Raw genomic sequence first — 8,318 nt, 5'->3', positions numbered from 1 at the left:
TTTCTTTATGTATGTGTATATATATATATTTCAAGAAGAAGTATAGCACATTAATGAGCTGTATCATAGACTTGAGAAAGCTGGTTTCTCAGTTCATTTGAAGAGACAAAGGGAGATCCTAAGCAATTAATCTTTGGCTTTGTGTAAAAAAATTTTCTGGAGTGTTGTATGAATGTGCTAAGAGCCTAGTGCAATCACAGCATAGGAAAGGGTGGTAGAAACAGGTAAAGGTAGACATAATGTAAATTTTAGAAACACTTGAATATGACTTTAAGTATGGAAAATTTAGTGAATACATTAGGGAATCATTGTGAAATGAAAAGACCACATCTGTATGTTAGGAAAATAACTTGAATGGCAACACGCAGGATATATTTTTAAAATTTGAAATAAACTGGAGTCATTCTAAATATTTAGAAATATATTAAATAAGTCTAGGGAAAGTTGTGGGGAGAGTGAATTTTAGCAGTGAATAGAGAAGCAGAGTGGGGTGGACTCTTCTAAGTTCCCGTTTTTCCCTACAATCCTCAGAATATTTACATAATCCCCTTCATAGAAAGTTTTGAAGAAACATGAGTGTATTAGTAAAATAAAAATAAAACTTTGGATAAATGCAACATTATGATTTGTACCCTACAACTCATCCTGTGTAGGGTCCTATTTAGTTTATATGTTGTAGCTGAAAATATCCCTATTTTGACATTTAAGTATTTCATGTTTAGCCACCCAAACACTTTTCTCCCTGACTCTAAGCCAAAAGTTTCATTTGGTATAAATCATTTATTTGAGGTCATTTAAATATAAAATTGTAGTAGTTTCAATGTAGAACAAATTGTTTAATAGTTTAATATCCCAATGCAGGTAACTTAATTTCAATATTTTTATTGCATCTGAAAAATATTAAATCATACCAAGTCCCTTCAAATAGATTTTAAAAGGAATATCAAATGGGATAGGGTCCAGATGTCAATTATAACCAAGATATACATGCTAGAATACAGAACACACAAGTGAATTCTTGAAAATATCATTTAAGCACACTTATTTTCCTTGGTGCTTCATAGCTCACTATCCATAGTTTATGTACCACATTATATTTTATGTGCCATGCATGCATATTTTCCACATTTTCCTGTGTGCTGTAAGGCTGTGCTGTCCAATATGGTGTCCACTGTTTTAGGATTGGGACTATTGGCCACTTGAAATCTGTATCATCAAAAATGAAATGTACTCAACATAAAATAAACAAGAGACTCTGAAGACTCAGCATGTAAAAAGTAAATTAATATTAATTAATATATAACAGTTAAGTGAAAATAGTATTTTAATGAAAAATAAAATACTATATTAAGACTAAAATATGCACGAACATTCTATTATATGTAAAATATTTAAATGATAAATTAATATCAATGTTGGTTATAATGATATTGATTATAATAGTAATGTTTTTGGTAAAAGAAAAAATTTTCATTAATATCATTTTCATTTCACTTTTTTTTACTAATTTCTATTGAGATATATTCACATACCATGCAGTCATACAAAACAAAGCATATATTCAAATGTTTACAGTGCCATTGTATAGTTGTGTCTTCATCATGAAAATTAATTTTTGACATTTTCATTACCACACACACACAAAAATAAGAATAAAAATTAAAATGAAAAAGAACAGTTAAAGTAAAAAAGAGCACTGGGTACCTTTATTTCCCCCCATTTTTCTACTCATCCATCCATAAACTAGACAAAGGGGAGTGTGGTCCATATGGCTTTTCCAATCACATTGTCACTGCTCATAAGCTATATTTTTAGACAATTGTCTTCAAGATTCATGGTTTCTGTGTTGTAATTTGATAGTTTCAAGTATTTACTGCTAGCTATTCCAATTCATTAGAACCTAAAAAGGGTTGTCTATATTGTGCATAAGAGTGCCCACCAGAGTGACCTCTTGGCTCCTTTTGGAATCAAAGCTTATTTCATTTCCTTTCACATCCCCTTTTGGTCATGAAGATGTTCTCCATCCCATGAAGCTGGGTCTAGTTTCCTCTCTGAGAGTCATATTCCATGTTGCCAGGGAGATTCACTCCCCTGGGTGTCAGATCTCACATTGGGTGGAGGGCAGTGATTTCACCCGCCAAGTTGGATCAGCTACAGAGAGAAGGCCACATTTGAGCAACAAAGAAGCATCCAGCAGGAGGTTCTTAGGCACAATTTCAGGTAGGGCTAGCCTCTCCTTTGCAGCAACAGTCTTCCCAAGGGCAAGTCCTGTGGTAGAGTGCTCAGCCCATCAAACCACCAGTCCCCCATGTTTGTGTGCATGTCAGCAAACATTGAGGTGGGGAAGTCCAAAACCCCTGCATTATCCTCTAGCTCCTCAAGGGGGCTCTGCATAGTTTTTCATTTTTTAAAATTAACCCTTTTTCTTAATTAACTGTTTCAAAAAGTTAAAGAAAACATACAATAAAAAACACTTCAAACAAACCATAAGAAGGAGTAAGGAAAAGATAACTAGCCTAATATAATTACTTTACTTCCAACATGTTCCTACTCTACCCCAAGAAAATAAACTAATAAAACAAAACTTCTGTGAACTTGTTCCTACTATACCCATCAGAAATTAACAGACCTTAATCATTCCTGGGCATTCCCAGAATGTTAAATTTACTCATGATTGCTTATATTTTCTTATTGGGTTATCATTCCCCTATCCTTAATTGCTCTCTATCACTAGTTCCCCTACATTCTCCATTATAAACCATTTGTTTTACATTTTTCAAATGTTCACATTATAATATTTCTCTTTTTGTGCATGGCTTATTTCACTCAGCATTATGTCTTCAAGGTTCACCCATGTTGTCATATGTTTCATGACATCATTCCTTCTTACAGCTGTGCATGATTACATCATGTGTATATACCACATTTTATTTATCCACTCATCTGTTGAAGGACATTTGGGTTGTTTCCATCTCTTGGTAATTATGAGTCATGCTGCTATGAACATTGGCTTGCAGGTATCTATTCATGCCACTGCTTTCAGGTCTTCCAGGTATATACTGAAAAGTTCAATTGCTGGATAGAAGGGTAACTCTATATCTATTTTTCTAAGGAAGTGCCAGACTGACTTCCAGAGTTACTGAGCCATCATACAGTCCCACCAACAATGAATAAGAGTTCCAATTTCTCCACATCTTCTCCAGCATTTGTAGTTTCCTGTTTGTTTAGTGGCAGCCATTCTAATTGGTGTGAGGTGGTATCTCATTGTGGTATTAGTTTGCATATTTTCATTAATATTTTCATTTCACTTTTAATGTATGTACTAGAAAATATAAATTTACATATACAGTTCACATTGCATGTCTTTCAGATCACATAACCTAGGATGTTCTAATCAACATGAAAGTGGGAGTAAAGGAAACATTATTAGGATGGCAATGACTATTTTTTTATGGAAGAAAATACCACACTCTTTTCACAGCATCAAGCATTTCTTTATTCCTTAGGCTGTAGATAATGGGATTGAACATGGGGGTGAGGATGGTGTAGAAGACTGCCAACATCTTATCTTCTCTAGGTGAGTGAAACTTCCTGGGATGAAGATAGGTGTAGACTAAAGGAACATAGTAAAATGTCACTACAGTTAAATGAGTTGAACAAGTAGTGAAAGCCTTTATTCTTCCCTTTTTTGTGTGCATATGATATATAGCATAAAGTACCTGACTATATGAAGCTGTAATGCCAAGAAAAGGAAGGAGGAGAAAAAGACTTGTGCTCACAAAATCCATGTACTTATAGACCCATGGATCCACACATGCAAGAAGCAACAAGGCTGGAATGTCACAAAAGAAGTGATTAACAGCCCTTGACTGACAGTAAGGAATGTGGAGGACATAGGCTGTGTGTGCTAAGGAATTGATTCACCCCAAGATCCAAGATCCTATGATCAGCCAGATGAACATCCCTTTACTCATATGGATGAGATAATGAAGAGGGTGACAAATGGCCATGTAATGGTCATAGGCCATGAAAACCAGCAGTAAACCTTCAGAACCTGCCACTGTTGAGAAGAAGATTTGTGCACCACATCCAAGGAAAGAGATGCCTTTCTGGCCAGAAAGGAAGTTGAACACCATCTTGGGGATAGTACTGGAGATGTTCATCAGGTTCATGAGGGAGAGCTGGCTGAGTAGAAAATACACAGGTGTGTGGAGATGGGAATCTAATCATATGAGGTGAATCATGGCTGAGTTTCCCAAGGAGGCAAGGAAGAATATGAGAATGATGAGGGTCAAGAGAAGCAGGCCAGTTTGATTTGGGGGAAACAAACCCAACAAAATGAAGTCATTTGAAGTTTCATTCCATTTCTCCATGAGAACTTACTGCTTCAACTTCCTTCAGAGAAAAATGGAAACAAAAACAAAGTAAAGAAACATGAAGCAAAATGAAACAAGAACATAAAAAGGAACACTGAATCAATTAATGCTGGTTTGCAATCAATTGTGCTTCCTTCAACACTTCAGCATTGACATAAATATCTGAAATGAATGTCCGCCTTTCCATTTTCCTCTGATAAACAACTCGGTAATTTATAAGAATGCATGTGTTTTTTTTTTAAGTATAAAATACTGAACTATTGGCAAAAAAATAAATAAATAAGATAACTATAGCATTCCCTTCCCTAGAATGTTGCCTGGAGAAATACATCACTTGAAATTTTTCAATAAGTCATAGGAATCAATTGAATTCACCCAATGTCTGTCAATCTAACAGAAATGTTCAGTGTCAACTAAAATGTGTCAGTCTTTTATCTTCTATCACCAAATTCTCTTTTAAATCTTAAATTTCTGATCTTCTATCTCTAACTGCCACTAACCCACCTCTCATTCTCTTTATCACTTCTTTATCTTTCTTAAAAATGCATCTGTCATTCAAAATCACTGTCCATAAATTGTGAAAATATTACAATAAGTTGCCCTTATATGCCAACCTATTTACAAAATATTATTTGAATATTTATAAAATATTATTTGAATATTCTGTCTTCCATGAGGTTTCCATTTTCTGAAGACCCACAAGACTCAAAATCAAATGCACAGATTTTCCCACTTAATTTTCTCTTCTTTATATAGGTCAATTACATGACCATATAGTATCACAGATTGTATAATATGCATTTCTTTATTCTATTATCCACTGTCTCTAGCAATAACTGCTGTAATAATAGAAATATGACAGGAGTAAATAGACAATAACATACATATATATAGCAGTCTTTGAGATGCCACAAATTATGTGAAGTACTCTTCACATTACCTCATTTCTTAAAATCTTCCCCTGTATTGCCTATTTATGCATTCATATATTAATTTTACCAAATTTAAAAAGTTGTGTTCATAGGTTGGGAGAAAACTTTCTCAAATACATATATTTATAAAATCAGGTTTTAAACTTGTGTGCTGGCTTCACTAGATTTTTCATTATTCTAATTTTTCTAGTTGTTTGATAAATGACTTATTCTGTGCAAAACACCTAATTCATTTCACCTTAAAATGTGCAGTGTTACATTTGTTTGCAGTAGATCAAGGTTTAGTCCATATTTCAGGCTAGATTAAAGCATGTTGATATTAGAAAACAATTAGTTTATCCTCCTATAGTTTAGTATATAAACAATAAGTTGCAGCAGAATCAAGCAGTTGGAAAGGTGTTCAACTAGAAAAGCAGGCATGTGGAAGGAGGCTCTGGTTTCCATCATCATTCATAGGTTATCTATGTTTGTACTTAACCCTCTTCAGATTTTGTTGTTTAGCAAGGATTATAATTAAAATTAAGTATTAATGGTTTGGATAAATATATCAAGAACTGATACAAATGAAAAAATTTTCCTTTCTGAAAAATTTTTCTAGCTTTTTGCCCAAAGAATTTCTTGAGAATTTTTATTTGTAACACAGTATTCTATATTCTCTCATTTTTTTCGTTATTTTACCTCAGTTAAGTGAATTCAATCTTTCCTCCACTCAGTCTCCCAGGCATTCATTAAATGTGATTGTGACATTTCTTATGTTTCTATCATATTTGCTTTTTTTTTTCCTTTACCTAGTCTTTATGTGAGAAATCCTGCTCTATATGTGCCTTTCTCTCTGAGGGGATATCTATGCTATATATTATCCAGGATTTTAATTTGGATAATAATTTTGGATTACTGATTTAAAACAGCGAAGGTCAACAATTAGTGTTTTCTGCAATTATTCACATTCAGTAAATTAAAATAAACTGCTATTTCATATAACTTTGATAAGCATGAATACAACTGTGAAATAGAGCTGTGGGTGGAAAAATGGAAACTCATTTTAATAGCTGTCTCATTTCCAAATTCTAACAATGAAAAGTGCATAAACAGGGAGCATGGCAGGTGCATTTTTGGATGGAACACTAGATGGGATCAGGACACCATCTGCTTAAAAATTTTAGAAATCAAAACCAAGAGCATAGAAAAAGAATGAGATCATCATGATACATTCATGCATGCAAATTTTTTCATTAATTGTCTATTGTATAGCAGTGCTATTAAGTACTGAGATACATTGGTGATTGAAACATTTATGGTTCTACAATCAAGTAGTTAAAATTTAGTAGATAACAAAGGTAACAAACCAACAAATGCAAACAGACTATCATATATTAAATGGTGATTGCTATAATAGGGAAGAATGATGTAGGATAAGGGGAGAAAGATACAGATCTTTCAAACAGATAATAGTATTAGCAAAAGCCTGCTTGAAGAGGTAATTTTCAGCAGGTCTGGTTAAAGACTATCCTACCCAGAGTGAACGGCAAGGAAAAATCTTAGAGTCAGAACATACTTAGTTTCTCTGAAGTACTCTGAACATAGTGTTCCTGAAGCTTAGGGTGCATGGGGGGAAATGAAGGTGATATGAGGGCATTTTGTGCAGGAAATGCCAGGCCACTATAAGGACTTGGATTTTGTTCTGTGAGAAGTGAGGCCATTGAATATGGAAGAATAAGGATATTAAGCACATTGCTAGGTATCTTGACAGATTCCCTACGTGAATTGAGAGTTGTGCACATGTAGGAGACTAGTTAGGATCCCTGGTAAGGGACTAAAGGAGCAGTGTTTCTATGAGGTGTTTTATCAGTCACAGGTGTCAGATTCCATAAACATTTGATGTTAATTTATCTTTTGTGAGAATTAACTTAAATAATAAATACACAGCCCCTGTCATAGACAATGACATCTGGTGGGTTCCTAGGGAAGACTGTCAATTATCACCATCACCATCATCATCATCATCACCATCATCCATATCATTATTATGCCTGACTCCTTCACATGAGTTTTAAGAGTAGGATCACCATTTTGCCCAAGTACTCTGGAGACTGTCCTGTTTTCAACTGAAGTCCCACTTCCCTGAAACCACTTCATACCCAGGCAAATCCAGGCAGTTGGCCATCATGTTTTAGAAAAGGGCTGCATCTATATTTGATGCATGTTTCTATCACTAGTAGAATGGCCCAATATTAGGCTTACAACATATTGCTTGCCAGATGAAATGAACCAAAATATTTACCTTAGTATTAAATTAACATGGTATCCAAATGGATGCAAAGTGGTCAATTGAACTAAAAAGTCAGTCTTTTAGCATAACTTGCAAGGAAATTATGAGAGATGAGGACCTTGAGGTTCTTTTCTCATTCATTTGTTTAATGCAGTCTGAAATTCTGTAGGAGAAAAGTATAAGCCAAACACTAAACATACAGGGCCACCTCTAAGTTTCCATATGTCATGGGCCAATGTTATTGAAGGGAGAAACACATTTCTATTTTGATTCTCTGTTGCTCAGAGAAACAATACTGATTGTTTGATGAGTGTTACAATGATTATTTTGTTTTCTGAACTGGAAACTAGCATGTTGTCAAACTATGGAAGATAATCATTACCAGTATCTGGAAATCTGGGACTTGAAACATTTACAGAGCTATTTTAGAGTTTTGGGCCAATTTCCATTGACATTCTTCAGCTTTCTTTACTGTATATGGGAGCATATAAAATGCAATGGAATTACATGAAGTATTGCTGCCTTGTTACACTATAACTTGGAGAATATTTTCCCTTTGCTCAGAGGCAGACCTAAAATGAATGTCTCTCTTGATCTTCACAAGAAACATACGGCTGAAATCTATATTTAAAACAAAACAAAAAAAAACAATCTGGGAGACAAAACATATGTAACATCTCCAATTTCAGGCTCCTGCGTTTATTTGCAAAAGGGAAAGATAAGGTGCACTTTTTAAAAGCC

At 34.3% G+C, this 8,318-nt stretch overlaps 1 pseudogene; it reads right to left on the bottom strand.

Moving 5' to 3' along the window:
• Positions 1–3,449: 3,449 nt before the first annotated feature.
• LOC119520758 lies at positions 3,450–4,373 on the bottom strand (annotated as a pseudogene).
• Between the last annotated feature and the right edge of the window lie 3,945 nt (positions 4,374–8,318).

Source organism: Choloepus didactylus, chromosome 26, assembly GCF_015220235.1.
Source record: "Choloepus didactylus isolate mChoDid1 chromosome 26, mChoDid1.pri, whole genome shotgun sequence".
NCBI lineage: Eukaryota > Metazoa > Chordata > Mammalia > Pilosa > Megalonychidae > Choloepus > Choloepus didactylus.
Note: the sequence above shows the minus strand (reverse complement) of the source record. Positions and strands in the feature narration are given on the sequence as shown.